The 17,158-nt window shown below is 39.2% G+C and overlaps 1 protein-coding gene across 5 annotated transcripts in view; it reads left to right on the forward strand.

The window, feature by feature from the left end:
- The window catches only part of LOC112142621 (cell adhesion molecule 1), a 565,507-nt gene that overhangs the window by 265,917 nt on the left and 282,432 nt on the right, over positions 1–17,158 (forward strand). The window lies entirely within an intron of this gene.

Here is a 17,158-nt window from a genome sequence, read left to right on the forward strand (position 1 = left end):
TGTAATTAGCACTTTATCCCCGTGAGTCTTTAAGGTCATTGTTCTTCCTGCGTCTTCCATTGTCTGTTCACTCCAAAACAACCTGCTCCTTCAGTTCAAAATGTATCTCAGACACATGAAAAACAGCAAATAAGAAGCAAAATAAGAAAAGTATATAAGCAACAGAAATCTGAAAGGGAGTGAGAAGAAGAAAAATGTTATAAATTTTCACCCGTGTACCCTGTGTCATTAATTTTACTAAGACTAGTATACCCAGAATCAGAGTTCAATGTCCTAGGTAAGACTACATTATGTTACAACTTACTGAGATTTAAGATTCACTTCAAGATATTTACCGTCATTTAATGTAAATACTTTTAAAAGAAGAAGATCAACAAGTAAATAAACAAACTACAAGGACAATGTAGTTAAAGGAGATTCCCCCCTTTAACAACCCAGGAATAAAAAAGCTGTTCCTCAGTCTGTTTGCTTTAGATTCAATGCATCTATGCCCTTTTCCTCAATGACAGTTGAAGTTTAAATCACATTAGTTGTCACTCACACGTAGGTTTGTGAAATTTGTTCTCCACATTTGACCCATCCCCTAGGGGAGGGGTGACCAACAGGAACCATTTGGTGGTTCAACCTCACAATCCAATCCCTTAATGCTGAGTGTCAAGAAGGGAGACATTGGGTCCCATTGTGTGCATCTTTAGTATGACTTCACCGTGGGTTTGAACTCACAGATTTCCAGTCTTAGGGTGGACACTCTACCACAAGACCACAGTGCGGTATGAAAAGTGGTGGTAAAAACCTGGGTGGGACCAATCTTTGCTATTTGTGTAGCCTTTTTCTGGATTTTGGTAGAAGTCTAGATCCAGTAGTTGACATCCCACAGTCCCATGTGTCGTCCTCGTCTAAGTCCGTCCTGTTCTAACTGTAGACAACAACATGGCACCAAGATGGCGCCACAGCATCATTAGCTGGAAGTCCTTGACCAAAGTTCAAACGAAGTTCACACTCTTCCCCTAGAAAAATACCAGAACCAGGTTTCAGTTAGGTTTAAGGTTATGAGGAGAAAAAGAGGCCACTCGGCCAAAGACGGGTGTCAATGCACGCTTCATGACCATGCCTGATCCCAGTGGGAGCAAACCTTTCCTTAGCCATCCCTGATCCCAAATGCACACCTGAGTGCAGGGTTACAGTCAGGCTAAGGGTTATGGTAAGGGTTAGGATAAGGGTTACGGTTAGGGTAAGGGTTAGAGTTAGGGTTAGTGTTAGGGTTAGTGTTAGCGTTAAGAATCTCCTAGTATGGATACTCAAATTCAGCTACCAGTTACAGTTACGACATTTCCGCTTCTGCCTAATAATAACTTTAACGTTATGTTTGGGCGCCATCTTGCCTCCCTCTCCTGTTCTGAGTTGTCACACTGAGACACAAAACCCTCTCAGAAGTGGTTCTGAAAAGTTTTTGCTAGATTCTGAAAGGACAGTCCAGGACCTGGACCACTTCTGTGGAGTGAGACCTATGGTTGTTGGTGCGGCCGTGGTGGAGCGGTAAGGCAGTCAATGCTGATCGGAAGATTGCGGTTTGATTCCCGCCTTGCCCGCCCATCTGTCGAAGTGTCCTTGGGCAGGACACTGAAGCCCAGTTTGCCTCTTGTGGAAATTGGCGCCAGTGCATGAATGTGTCTGTGGCTGTAAAGCGATTTTGGGCCCGGTAGAAAAGTTCTACACAAGTAAACGCCATTTACCATAAGAACTACCAGGGTGGTGTCATCTGCAAACTTCTACAACCTACGTCTAAAACCATGTGTGTCATGGCATGAGTATTCATCATGTGACCTGTAGGAATACAGTTCTCCAACTTCTGGGAGTCTAAACAGATTGTTGAGGATGAAACATTCATTTTTTAAAGTGTCTGAGAGCATGAATCACATCATTATTGCTCCTGCTTAAAAGCAAGATAATGAGCTAGCTCTGCTTTTAGCTCCTTCTCCCCACCAGATTACACTGATTAATGAAGTCTAATTTTCTTTAATGAGCTAAAGTACACTCACCGAAACACTCGTTTGATACAGTCTTATGTATGCTGACTTGTGTGACGTGATCCTGCGCCAGCGTAAGTAAATGTCAAGTGGGCATTGGCAGAAGGCGATGGTATGGTGAGCCGGGCTGTAAACAAATAAGGCCGGCATCACTTTGTGCACCATTAAACCGCTGCAGCGTTGCTCTCACCTGTCAAACCTGCAGTCTCGGCGAAAGACCTTGAATACCAATGCAAAATCTGTTCTTTAATTACACCCCTACCTGTCAGAACGTTCCCTTCTTTCTGCTCGCTATGAGTCAAGCTAGCCAGCAGACTGAACAAAAGAAGTCTGCCTTTGTCTCACAGCCCAGCAGAGCCTCTCAACCATTCACAGTAATTACCTTTCCATGATTTTTGCTTTCTGATTCTCGCCTTGTAAATACTGCAGCTGAAATCCATTATTTAACATGCTCTCCCTCTGCTCTTTCTCTCTGCTCTTTCTAGGTGAGTGTCAGTCAACACCGGGGTGGATTATTTCATTCAGCTGTGAACTCCTGCTATGTTCCTCGGCGCTGCCTTTTCCGTGCACATCATTGTATGACTCTACTATCAGGTTTGAAAAGATTGCCCCTTCCCACTGGTGGTTTGCTGTGATTCAGATCAAAGATGAAAGCCAGTGTGTCCAGAGAGACGCGCCTCACGCAGCCGAGTTACATGGTGGTCTCTCCTCAACAGCTCTGGTTCGTGCCGGCTCGGGCCGCACCGAGATAAGAGGCGGCTAGATAAATGTCAGGGGCGACTGAAGGAGCTGGTCTTTGTCTCGGCCGGACTTGATCTCCGATGGAGGAGTTGGCCTGCAGGAAGCCAAACGGCTACTAAATTTAGGCAGGTTTTATTTGGGCTGCTTGTTATTCAGCGGTGCGCTTTCTGGCGTTTAGAGTCGAAAGCGTGCAGGCTGATTACTGATTGCAGTTGACTGGAAACAGAAAGTAATCACTTGCTGAGTGTGAGACAGTAGCATGATTGCTGCTGATGTTTGGTGTTGATGTTTTGTTGCATTTACAGCTTTCTGGAGTCTGTTTAAAAATGTTGACCTTCATCAAGCTGTTTAACCAAGTGTTGGTGTTTTTCTATGAACAAGAAAGAGGAAATTCACTCTGAGGACTAAATCAAACCTTCAAAGGAAAAGAGCTCAACCATTGTCTGATGAGGACCAAGGAGAATGAGAAATCAACTTGGATTGAGCTTCTAGACAGACATTGTTGTGGCTCAGATGTTCTGTACTTCCATAGGTCTCATTTCAAAGTTGACCTCAGCAGAAACAGACAAACCCAGTGCATAAAAGAGCTGTAGGATCATGAGGTCATGAGCAAACTGACTCTTAGATGAATTGTCCCACTCCAAAGTCACACCTGTGCCCAAATGTTTGCCAAGAGTAAACAGGTTTTCCTGATGGGACCTTTTTGTGCAGGTTTCCCAAACCCCCAATTTGGGGTTTTACCAAGCAATACGACTGGATAACGTGGACTATAGCCTATCGTATCTTCCCGAGTATAAGTCATAGTAGTTTTCATAGTTTAGTTTACTTTAGTTTCATAGTTTAAGTGTGACTTATTTGTAAGTGAGTGTGTTTTTTATACATAAATAGGCTTATATATTTGTTATTTTCCCACTAAACGCTGGTTGTGTTTTAGCAGTTGTTTCCTCTAACAACCGTTAGAGGGCGCTGCATCTAAGTATAAGCATTTTCAACAGCGGCAGAAAAAGTAAACATGGAAGAGAATCTGATTGTTTTCCTCTTAAACTTTGATATTTTTCTTATACAGATAAAAAGATTAGCATTCTTGTATTTTTTTCTTAATTTTAGCCTCGCTGAGCTTGGCGGATTTGTTCTGAAGCGTCACACTTTTCTCCTAAAAGTACGACTTATACTCCAGAGCGATTTATATATGTTTTTTTTCTACTTGATTAGACATTTTTTGCTCTTTGAATCTTATACTGCGGAAAATACTATATTTATTTTGAAATATATGAATGGGCCAAGATAGACTTGGCAACCGTGGCAACACCAGACATCGGCCTTTACCTTTGTCAAAATGTCGGCGCGTTGCATAAGATCATGTATGTGTTTTAATAATTAGGATCGCACAATAACCAAACCAGCTCTGATGATCCACAAGTTATTATTTTAATACACTTAAATAACGAAGCTAAACGTTGTGTCAATGAACCTCCGTACTTTTCCATGTTAAGACAAGTCAATGCCGAGTATTTATTTATGATTAATCTATTTTCTTACTTATGGTTCTTACGTTCTGGCAAATAGAAACTCTTTTGAATGACTACTGTCATTAGAGAGTGCATACATTTATCTATTCTTGTTCTGTTGTTTGAAATTAAAATATTTTATCAGACAAGCTGTTGTAAAGCTGTATAAACTCAGAATAAATAGGAATCAAAGAGGTTCGTTTCTACTAGTGCTGTCAATTGATTAAAAAATGCATCTCATTAATCACACTTTTGGGTTGTAGTTAATCACAATTAATCACAGTGTTTTACGAAGTAGATTTTATACGACAATATGCAGCTTTTGTACAAAAACAGGCCAGAGAGAACACATTTCCCATCATTTTCATTGTCTAAACTGTTTTAATGTATACACTTTTAACTCAGAAGTGTAATCTGTGAGCACCAAGCACATCAATGGTAAGAAAAGCAGAACTCTAAAGTCTTTTATGTTTGTAGTATTACTCCGAGAAAACAAAGAAGCTGACAAACGTGTTTCTGCACTTTTAATGGTTCGGGTGAATACTTGATTCTGATTGGCTGCTGGGCGCCTAAAAAGAAGTTCCGGTCAATATATGTGCAGATTTTTTCAAAACAAACGTTTGCTTCATCATCTGGACAAAAACACGTAGTAAGAGGTGAACTTTCTCTCTGAACTGATACTTTATTTAACATATCGTGACAATCAGCATTTATATCACCTTATTTCACCGTTGTCGTGTTACCATGACAACGGGCCACTTTACTCTTAAAATAGTCTGCCTTTGTGAAAAAAAGATCTAAACCTAAAAAAGACAAAAAACAAGAATAAAGTACTAAAAATCGGTTGAATATTTATTTAGTTTGTAAGTGTTATAAGCGAGATAATGCCCGACAAAAAGTGCATTTTCAGCGCATAAATTATAAATATTAACGCCTTCTTTTCATTTTTTGATTAATTGCTACTTATTATTATTAATACTTATTCTCTTATTAGTTCCTTTTGCTTACATGACTCTTAGCTTTTGCTTAATGCAATTTTTTTTGTCTGAATTTAGATGTAAACTAATTTATTAGTAAAAAAAAATCTTAATTTTTATTTTAGTTTTACTATAAAATCTGGATGCCTCTTCTCACTTCCAGAGATGCTTTAACTGTCAGACTTCCATTTTATTTTATCAATTATTATTATTATTATTATTTAGGTACAATCACTGTCAATTCGTCAGGAATATTTCAATTATTTAAATTTTATCTCTGGGATTAGTTGTAAAAAAAAATGAGTTTATAGATTTTCTAAAAACTTTACTTTTCTATTAATTAAACCAATAAATTATGTTTCTTTTTTTTACAGTGTTCGTGTAAATTTCTTTTGAAACACAGAAGATTTAGTCCTATTTTTAAAACAGTAAATGCTCCAGAATCATCGTCTGTTTTATGGACTTTGCTTTTCAACTGGAATCAGAAATGTTGACTTTGAACTCTAAAGTGCCCCCAAACCTTTACATAAAACCGTTTTTGCACCAAACATGTGAAGGTAAATCATTAGAGTTTACTGTTTTAAAGCTGTATAACACAATGTGGAGGCAGATTGGTGGAAATGTTTCCCTCCCATTGTCACCCGCTCGGTAAAACGTGAATTCCTCCTCTCCCGTTTCTCATTATGCCCACACACTAATAGTAATTAGTAAATAAGCAGGACTGTGTTCACACAACAGGTCTCTGTGTTTAATAAATCAGGTTTGATTACATTTTGGATCACCTGGTCACAGAAATTAGAATGTTAATGAGGGAAATGGCTGGACAGCAGCAACTCCCAAAACTCAATTAATATTATTATTATTACAACTCAAATGTTATTGACAGCCGTGATGATGTTAAACAGTTACATTTTAAAGCACCTATTGCTTTAAACCGTAATCTAAGATGCTCGTCCGTTCATTAAACCCTTTTGATAGCAGCAAAGCTAATTATGAAAGACTATAACGGAGTTCGCCAGCAGTTTTTTTGTTAGTTTATTCTAACGGTTCAGCCCACACTTCGCATTGACATCCATCCACGTGCACACACTCCAGTGGTCATTAAAAGCTCATGTCACCAGGAGCATATCCCTGGCAGCATCTGCCAAAGCCATTATCTACCATCCAGACCTGTGCGAACACTTTGGCATACATCTGAGCAATTAGGCCAGATTATTGGCAACCTTCCTCGGCCTTGCCCCATTATCAAGACCACTAATTACTGGCGGTGTTGGGCGCTCTCGCTCCCTCTGTGAGACGCTGGATGAATGTGAGGGACAGGTGTAAGGTTGTAAGCAGCTCAGTTACACCTTCAGTGTGAAACACCTACGCATTAAGTGGCCGAGTTTTTCCTGGGATCCCCGTGGGAAATATTTTGTCAGAAGCAGCACTTTGAAGGTGTCATCAGCGGAGTGATTGAAGTCTCTTCGGGGCGTAATGGAAGCTGCAGACTCGTGTTGGGGAGATGCTGGCTCGTGTGTTGTTTTCGACAGAGTGGAAAGTCATGCCTGCTGGGCAATTGCAGCTTTAATGGAGAATGGCACACAAACGAGGCACATATGGGCACTTGTGAGCACGCTCAGATGGACTTCTCCACCCCCATGGACACCCACAGAGACACGCCGTATATAAATGCTTGTGCCTCCTCTTTGGCTAACACTTTTTTTATCCAGAATTTTCTCCAAATCCAATTTAAGATTGTTTCTAAAGGCTCCACATTTCAAAATATGCTTTAATTTGTTTTTTTTCTCTTCGCTTAACAAAAATCGTCCCTGGAATGAAGGCCTTAGACTAGAATAAAAGCAGTAAAATGTTTTTTTAGCGGCTGGTGTTAAGGCATAAATGCCCTTTTTTTAATAGATTCTTTCAAAACCGTGAAAGATTTGCTTCAGGAATTTGTTCTTTTTTCACAGTGATGCTTTTTTTATTTATTTATTTATTTAAGCAAGTTAAATAAAAAATAGAATGCACTTGAAACCTTTCACCAAAAACAAACTCCCCAAACTCATTGCCAAGCATGGTGGTGGAAGGATGATGATTTGGAGAAATCTGGTTACTTTAACCCTAGAATACTTTCACTATTAAAAATTACACCATCACTTTTTACCTAATATAATACACCCAGTAAAATGTATTTCTCACAAAAAATAACTGAAAATATGACAACATGTGATAAATCAGAGTCGTATTTACTTTTAACTGTGGTTTATGTAACAAAATGGAAAATAAATACATAAAAACAGGCTTGAAAATGGCTGAAATTTAGGAATTTGAGAAGAAAAAATTCCCAAAAAAAAAAAAAAAAATCATACTGGAGACTTGGTCTTTGGCCCACCCATTCTTGGGTCATGTATGACTTTAGGGACCATGACACTCAGAAAAATGCAACATATTGAAATTCATGTGAATACTTTTGCTCGGGCAATAGTGCTCTATGGTTAAAGTGCTGAGTCAGCTTTAGTTTTCTTTGTATTTTAGGACAATTAAGACTATAAACTAAAAAAGTTGCATTACATATTGCTACAATACTAACTAAACTCCAAAATAGCCTAAAGTTCCTCAGGAAACTAAAACAGTTAATATTTATCAAATTAAAGAGCTTTTGTTATTGTTTCACTATTTACCGTGTAAGGTGAGCTGCTGGTTCGGCCAGCTTCAGTGGTTGACCCTTGGCTGCGATTTCCTCTTCTGGTCCGTCATTGTCAGGTTGTGTGCTCACATGCAGCCCCTCTCATTGCTTATTCCCCGGCTTCTGTTGCGAGACAACAGCCTGAAATAATAGCTCAGATGCAGCCCATCTAGAATTCATGTTAACCAGGTGACCTTCAAGCAAGTCATTTTCCAAGCTGCCGCTCCGCTCTGATTGAATCCTGCTTTCATAACGGAGACATCGCCTTACGAAATCACCATCTGCACCAGTTAAAAATAACAGCTGTGCTGGGATTTCTGCCGCATCTTCATGTAAACTGATCACTCAGAGGGAAAGTTAGAAGTGACAGAACGCCTCGTCCGTGTCTGCGCCGGCTGCCCTACCGTGAACCGCACGACCTCATTGGCTGCTCGTCTCTGTCAGTCAACGAAGGTCGTAGCACGAGATCCCGAAATAAGCTGTGCAGACTTTCACACAACTTTCATCCAAAGGAGGTTTTCTCACGTGTGTTGGTGGCCAATGTCTTCAAATGTCTGACTTTCAAACTTAGTGGATTTAATTTTTAAATTCTAAATATGTTATTGACGTCCTCATTCATTGATGTGTTTGTTCTTTATCTCTGCATTTTAAATCACTTCTTTAATCAGCTGTACTACAAGATGAAGTTATTAAAAGGTAACAAAACACTAAATCAACTTTTGTGGCTGTTGAGCTCGATAAATGGGCTTCAAAATTATTTACATTTTTAAAATAAAATCCTATTTAATTCCTGAAAATATGGTATAAAACAAGGGTGTCAAACCATGGTTCAATCCAGCCCAGTCATGAAGAGAAGTATGTTGAAAAAAAAAAGCACGTTTCCATCCCATTTCTGTAGCGAGTTATGGTACTTTTAAAAAATGTCTGCAATGTGCAATTCCACCACTAGGGGGAGCAGAGGAAAGGAAGTGCCGACATAACAAGAAATCAAGAAATAAACAGCATTTCTTTGCAGGCTCGTACCACGTCTGGGTAAGATACAGTTTGGTTCAGCCTCACCGCTGTTACGTTGCTATAAAATGTATCAGATATCGATTACCAAAATGTCGTCAAAAAGATAATAATAATAAAAGCTCGAATAATATTAATTTTTCCAACTGAGATAAAAATATATAAACAAAACTACAGATAAGTTGACCAAAGGTTATTTTGCTTTTATGTTACTGGTCCGCCCCACTTAAGATCAGACAGGTTTAACCAAAATGAGTTTGACGCCCCTGGTCTAAAACCGTCTGTGTGCTGCCCCCTAGAGGTTGGAACCAGGTATTACAGTAGAATTTTGTGATTGGTCAACTGGTGTAAGTCACACATCAATTCAGAAGCTATTCTGAATTGATGCAGCTATTCAGAATTGCAATTCTGCAGCTCTGGTATAAAAGCCCCGCCCATCTTTGAGTCTGTACCGGTTGGGTGTTAGCATGTTAGCTTTAACATGTTCTGGCCAACGCAACTTCCCAGGTGACTTAGAAGTTAGGCAACAGAGTGCAATTGACATTGATTCCAGAGAACTCCGTCCTGGTGATGGATTTGCAATGAATGTTAGCTTAATATGTTAGCCTTTATTAGCTATGATGTTAGCATCATTTTACCACTCGGACACGGACCCTGAGCGCCTGCCTCAGGAGAAGGTGGAGGAGAGAGTTCTGTGGTGATACTGGCATCACTTTGCTCCGTACCACTCTCCATATTGAAGAGAATATCAAGCTAGCAGATCGAGCTAACATCACCGTCACTGTCAATCACAGATCCAAATCACACCTGCCCCGCTAAGCCTCGACTATTTGTTTGCGTTTTTTTAAATCCTAGAGGAGTCAGCCTCCAACTGTCCTGTTGCGTTACCTTTTTTGATCTGAATTCAAAGCGTTCCTCGTGGTCTCTAAGTTATGATGATACTGTTTTTGGCCTAAATAAAAATAAAAAAGTGTCGTTTTTTAGAGATATAGTTTCTGCAGAGCGACAGAAATTTGAGTTGCGCTGCAGCACTATTTGCGCGGAGTAAGCCTGCTCTTATTTCCCATCATCCCTTACTGCCCCACACAACATCAAGCTAACATTAGCAGTGCAACAATAATGGGGTTACAGTTTTGAGCTGATGCCATCTCAAATGAGTAAAAACTAAATGAAACTATATGTCTACAAACTTGTGGCTTGCCTAGTGTATTTTTTATGTCAGAAATAATCTCTTTTTTTATTTTACTATTTTTACTAACAAAAATGCAACTTAAAGCTTAATATTCTTCGTGTCGTCCACCGTGAGAAAAATGCCTCAAGAACATAGAAGGACCATTTTAATTGGAGTGGGTCTTTAATTAAAACCACTGATTTGATCTTAATAACGTCTCTTTTTTTTACTTGTGTTTGCCTGTTCGTGCACGTACGCTCCGCTTTACTCTGTGAACACGGTGAAACACATGAATCTATGAAAGGTGAAGCACCACCGAGGTGTTCACCTGCCTACTCTCTTAAAGGTCGAGTTCACTGAAGCACCAGAACTTACGACACATGGAAGCGTCGGCGTGAGTCGATGTTCAAACTAAGCTGAAGAAGTTATCTCGAGGGGAGAATTACCTTCCTAAAAACTAAAAAAATCTTCTTAGGGATGCTTTCTGCAAATATTTAGTTGAATTCGGCTATAAACATGCTGTTATTTTGCTGCCGTTTGGAGTTAATTTGCAATAATGACAGTTTTTGTCTTCATGTCAACAGCTGGTCGTCCTTCCTGCAGCTGCAGCTCGGAGCCCAAACTTTTTAAAACACGCTTTATGCTTATTAAATGTGCAGCGAATTACAAATGCAAAGTCAGACTGCATGATTTATGAAGTTGTCACCTCCTCATATTGTTCTGGAGGAGGGAATCTCCACCGCTGTGAGCGCGCATGAGAGCAGCAGCCTTTTACGACGCAAACTGTCGTCTTTTTCCATCTCTGGATGGTAAATAGCAGCTGTTTTTCATGCCGATGATAAGAAAATGACTTAAATGTTCCTTTAAGGAGCAATAAGAGGAGTAATGTTTCTGCAAAACCAGCGAGAACCACAAAGTTCCACCTCAATGTTTAGAAAAACACACTTTTTTATGTTTTTGTGGCCAATAAGCCTTTCATAAAAACAAGTATCTTTTAAATATTTACAATATTTGAATCTAACATTTTTTCTATTTCCGTTATGTTACTTTTGATAGCATTATTTCCAAAATAAAACACATAAAGCGTAGTAAATTTACTGGTACTTTATTGCTTCTGAACAGCAACTAATCATAGGATACTTATATGCATTTAAATTAGTGCTGTCAATTGAGTTTAAGATATTTATTCATACTAATCACACTTTTGGACTGTGATTTATCACGATTAATCACAATGTTTTACAAGGTAAATTTTATATAACAATATGAAACTTTTGAACAAAATCAGGCCATTGTCTAAAATGTTAAATTGATCAACTTAAACATCCCAGAAGTGTAATTTGTGAGCCCAAAACACATTTTATTTCTGCAGTATTACTCACTAAATGAACTCGTGGTCTGGTGAATACTTGATTCTGATTGGCTGCTGGGTGTGGACAGCCCAAATGTTGTGTATCGCTGCACTGGTTTCTTTAAAACACGCACGCCAAAGCGAAAGATTGTTGCTTTGCATCAATAAATATTTTAATAAATATTTACTCATTTTTTCTTGTTTCTTTGTTTAATCGCGTGCTTTAACGGAATTCAATTTAGTTTAATAATAATCCTTTCTGATAATAGACTAAGCCATTAAGCTTATTCAAAAAAAGCGTTCTCAATATTGTTTTAATTCTGATTATTACATTTTTAAACGAATTACCACAACCTAAATATCTTAAAAAGACATTTTTCCTGTTGATCTGAAATGTGAACAAAAACAGGACTTTAATAGTTTTAACATCGGAGCTACAGCTCTGACTGATTGCAGTGTTTTGTTTTTATGTCATCTGGAGTGTCATTAACATCTATACGACGGAGCTGATTCTCCGTCTCACAGTTGGATGAGCGCCATCGTGCTCTCCGCTCGTCACCTGAGGCGCATCACTGAAGTCATAAAAAGCCTGCTGTGTTCGGAGCCTCCGAGTCCGGGAACTTCTCATGTCCGAACGACGCCCGAGTGACTTTAAACGTTTGTCCACCTGAGCAGATATATAAGACCCAGACGGGCCGTGTCTAACGTTTGGTTTGCATCCATGATTCTCTTTAAAACTGCCCACGGCTCTGTGACAGAAAGGACTTTAAACAGGCCTCAGATGAAATATCTATAACTAAGACTGAATAAATCTTTAAACGCTGTAATGAACTTTAGAGTATGGATTCAAAAAGCCATTTAGCTGATAAATGACCCGTGGAGCGCTCTGATACCAGAATAAATCACAGTGGGGGGGGGGTTCACTTTTATTTCCACCAAAGACAAGCTGATTTGAATAATTGACTTCACAGTGAAAGACAAAATCAAGCTTGTCTCATTCAAATCCCTCAAAGATCGTCCAGGATCCTATCAGCTGGATCGTCCTGAATCATGACTCAGCAGGGAGGGGCGGTTACTGCTGAGTCATGATCCAGGATGATGTCATGACACCGTGAGGTCAAGCTGTTGTGCTGTCCGGCGTGTGTAATAGCTCTGCCTATTAATTGCTAGCCTTTTCCCACAATGCCTTTCAACAAGAAAATATGAGCCTCTTACTTTCTGTGTCAGCACTTTTGTGTTTGTGCGCTGCTTCAGGCAGCGCTCATATTTCAGAGCTGAAAGTGAGATTGTCATTTTTTCTCCTTTTTTCATCCACTGTGTGTTTTGTGCTGTACGACATTTTGATTTATGTGCCTTAAAGTTCCGTTGCGGTCATCTTTTGATCCATTTTCAAAGCGTTCCCAGTCGTCTTTTCATTAGGATGATGTTTTTAGACAAAAATCAATAAACGTGTGTCGTTTTCTAGGACATAGTTTCTGCAGAGCGGCAGGACTTCATCTCTGAGTTGTAGGCATGACCGTTAACGTGGAGTAAGCCTTCCCCCACTTCCCATGATCCCTTTGTTTACACTCTTTACTGCTAACTTACACAACCTCAGTAAAAATGGCGACCAGTATTGGAGCTATCCAGCCGTATGATTCTGAGTCAGAACAAAGACGAACACGGATCTACACGCTAGAAGACAGGGAACTTGGGGCTTTTTGTCCCACCTTCAAGCTTTTTTCAACGGCATTTTCTTGTCTGCTCCTGATTCACAGTGATTTGAATATAAGAATACCGTATTTTCTGCAGAATAAGTTGCACTTTTGGGAGAAAAGAGCGACGCTTCACATACAATTTACACGTTTTTAGCCTCATTTCTACATGGAAGTAACTGTATATCTCAATTACAACACATGGAAGACACAAATATGTTGAGAGATCAGACTCTTTTATTTGGAAAACTTTACAAAAGAATTATAAGCACGTCTAGGTTTATGAGATCATTCCGTCTTTTTTTTTTTTTTGGGGGGGTGGATGAACTTTGTGACTCGTGGGCCAGAAAGGGTTCTCAAAGTTGACAGAACGACCAGACCAGGAGATGTGTTGGAGTGTTTCGGTAATCCAACTCATTAGAGAAAGAAATAACTCATAATCTGGGGAAAAACATGCTTTAATTCAGATTAAAAAAAAGTTATTTTAAAACGAAACATTTTGAAGTTTTTTTTCAAAGCGCTGTTTTTTTTTTTTTTTTGTTTTGTTTTTTTTTAGTGCCAGGTGCACCAATGGGTTGACAGCCTACAAGGAAAAATGCAAGTTTAAAAAAATATATTGTCAAAACTTTTGATGTACACACTGACTAAAGTACAACTTTTCCTAACAAATATACAAATATATGAGCCTATTTAAGTTTCAAAAAAAAAAAAGATAAGATACTCTGAAGGATTAGTTGCATCCTTGATCAAATAATGCAAAAAAAAATATATATATATGGTAGAAATCCAATTTTAGCCCTTTAAATACCCAAAATGAATTAAAACACTTATTTCATTAGGGAAGCAATACATACAATTAAAAACATGTTTTCTATATGTACTTTACTGTTTAGTGGAGTAGGTAATTAAGTATAAAGCTTAATTTTCTTTCTATATGTCCTCTATCATCAGAAAAATACCATGAAAACAGTAAAAACCCCATTTTCATCAGAGTTGGTCTCTTAGTTGACTAAAGCTGCATTCACCGTCTGCTGGAGGCCGGCCGGCCATCGTGGCGGCTCCTCCGGCAGGATCAGTCAGCGATCCTGATTCTGCAGAGCTGTAATACACGAGCAAATGAGCCACAAAATGGGAACACAACTACACGAGTGTTCGCAGCAATGAAGCCAACTGGCCGCCGCACACCATCAGCTGCGCTCGCTTCTGCTCTAATACATGTTTCAGTCACAGCAGCACAGCCTGGGTCTTGTAATGGGCATGGGTGAGATCGGGTCAGAGCTCTCTGGGACACACATTCTGTCATCTGCAGCGATATAAAAACTGCAACCGCGGCCTCGGCCGTGGAGGAATAAAGAGAACAGGGAGTTTGTACACAGCCTGCTCCCTCTTACCTGCTTCCCCTCTTATCTGCCAGCCCTGATTCTTGCAGGTTAAACTCTGTTCACAGGGTTGGCTGCACACACACAGGAGAAAGCAATAAACCTCCAAAATAGAAGCTAATTTCTGTATTTATTCACTGCATATGCTTTCCAAAGCGCATGAGAACACGTCTACGCCTCTGCTCACCTCCAGCTATCCTCCTTTCTGACCTCAGCCGCAGACACGAGACACAGACAGGCTTTTAGGCAGTGGAATAACAGGCTTCTCTGACTAAATGCTGCAGCCTGTTTGTTTTGTTATACATCACAATATAAACTTCAGGTTTTGAGAAGAGTGGGAAGAATAAATAATGGTTTAAAACATTAAAATAACCCAATTTTGTGTTGCATTCTTTACAAATAGGACATTATTTATGACAGCAAATATGACAGTATTATGTCAGTTTTTAATCTAGAACATAAAAAAAAAATCCATAAAAAAACCATTGATGTACATACTTAGAAGCTAGGGCGTTTATCCCTAAACTTTGAGTGGTGATGGCTAATGGGTTCATTTTGCTGAAAAATTCTGTTTGATGAATGTTTCAGGAATTATTTAAATGATGAGAACATTTTTCTGATAATCAATGGCTGAGAACATTTATCTTCTCTTTGAAACATTGTCAATGTCCGAATGAAATATCGATTTCACTTTAATGCAGATAATTTTCATGAAGACGGTCGCACCCTTCTCTTTGCTTTGTTCAAACCAGTTCTCCCAATTCCAATCTATCAGGAAATAGTCTGCCCCTTTTCTCCACCAGGAAATAATCTGCTCCCTCTCTACCAGGAAATAGTCTGTTTCCATTCTCCACCAGGAAATAGTCTGATAGTCTGACCTCTTTAATCCACCAGGAAATAGTTTACTTCCTTTTTCTACAAGGAAATAGTCTGCTCCCTGTCTGTACCAGAAATAGTCTGTTCCCATTCTCTACCAAGAAATAGTCTGCTCCCTTTGATCCACCAGGAAATAGTCTTCTCCCTGTCTGTACCAGAAATAGTCTGTTCCCATTCTCTACCAGGAAATAGTCTGCTCCCTGTCTGTACCAGAAATAGTCTGTTCCCATTCTCTACCAAGAAATAGTCTGCTCCCTGTCTGTACCAGAAATAGTCTGTTCCTATTATCTACCAGAAAATAGTCTGCTCCCTTTGATCCACCAGGAAAAGGTTTACTTCCTTTCTCCACCAGGAAATAGTCTGTTCCCAATATCCACCAAGAAGTAGTCCACTCCCTTTCTACACCAGGAAATAGTCTACTACCTTAAGTAAGTCTGATAAAAGCCTAAATTAGCCAAAATGTAGCGGAAATATTAGCTAAATTCCAAAATAGCCTAAAAAATCTAAGTAAATGCCAAATTAGTCCAAAAAGCTACTTGAATGCCAATTTTTCAAACTTAAAAAACGTAACTTTTTGACATAATTATGAAAAATTAAAAGCAGGAATATTATTCCAGAATAAATTAACTTAAACATTAAATAACTTTCAATATTTTACTCTCCATAAAAATATATTTTGTAAAAATTGTACAAGTTAGAAATAAGCACAAGATAACATTGGGTCATTAATAACAATTAATTAAATGATCTGGAGGGCCGGATAGAACTACTCGGAGGGCCGGATCCGGCCCCCGGGCCTTGACTTTCACACATGTTCTAAAATAATCAACCCCCATAATGTGTGTATGACCTGTATGATGATGCTGGGATGGAGTCATAGAACCAACAGTTGTTTTCTTTTCCTTCATGACTTTGTCAGATGTTGTACTTTGTGGTGTTTGCTCACCTAAAGTCAACCCCTGAAGCGGCGAGCCCTCTCCTCGCCCTCACCACGAATGCATTACACCCCTCTGGTAATGACAACACAACAAATGCAGCTTCAAATCTATTTGTCCCGGCCTGTTTATGTGGAATAGCCTCATTCTTTATTTAATAGCGTCTGAATATCTGTAAACAAACAGCAAAGTGTGAAAAATGAAGGGGCCTTTCAGCAAACTAACATTTTTCATCTTACAATACATCACAATCTTTGTGTTTTTTTTTTGAATAAAGAAAAACTGATTCGACCTTTTTTCAGCTTTTCACGTGGAGCTCTGAAGGACTGATGCACCGCCCGCCTCCAGCCTCATTTGAGCTTTGCCCTGCTGCGCCGTGCTTTAATATGAAATCACGAGGCCTTGAAATGCGATGCTTCAGCAGTTTGGCTTCCTCCCCGGGTGACACTCACTCTGGCATTTTCTGCCTGTGAGAAATCCAATGTCATTGGCTGTTGGGCTGGTTAAGTTTCACACTTGGATGCGGGACGCTCTGCTAATTTGGGCTTTAAAACTAAAATTCTATTACTATGACATCCAAAAAACAAAGAATTTCCTTCAGGATTAGTCAAGTTGAATTGAAAAAGAGTTAGAAATACTCTATGAAATGTTTTTGGAAGGGTGCAATTACAGGTATGTCATATCATTGAAAATGTGTTAGATACGTGGGCGGAGCTATAGGGGTCAAGGAAGGGCAGTGACCCCCCAATTTTTGAGCCAATATTTGTATCATTATTGACATAGATTAGCAAAGTATAAAAATAAGAATAGCCAAAATAAC

Source organism: Oryzias melastigma, linkage group LG14 (assembly GCF_002922805.2).
Source record: "Oryzias melastigma strain HK-1 linkage group LG14, ASM292280v2, whole genome shotgun sequence".
In the NCBI taxonomy this organism is placed as follows: Eukaryota; Metazoa; Chordata; class Actinopteri; order Beloniformes; family Adrianichthyidae; genus Oryzias; species Oryzias melastigma.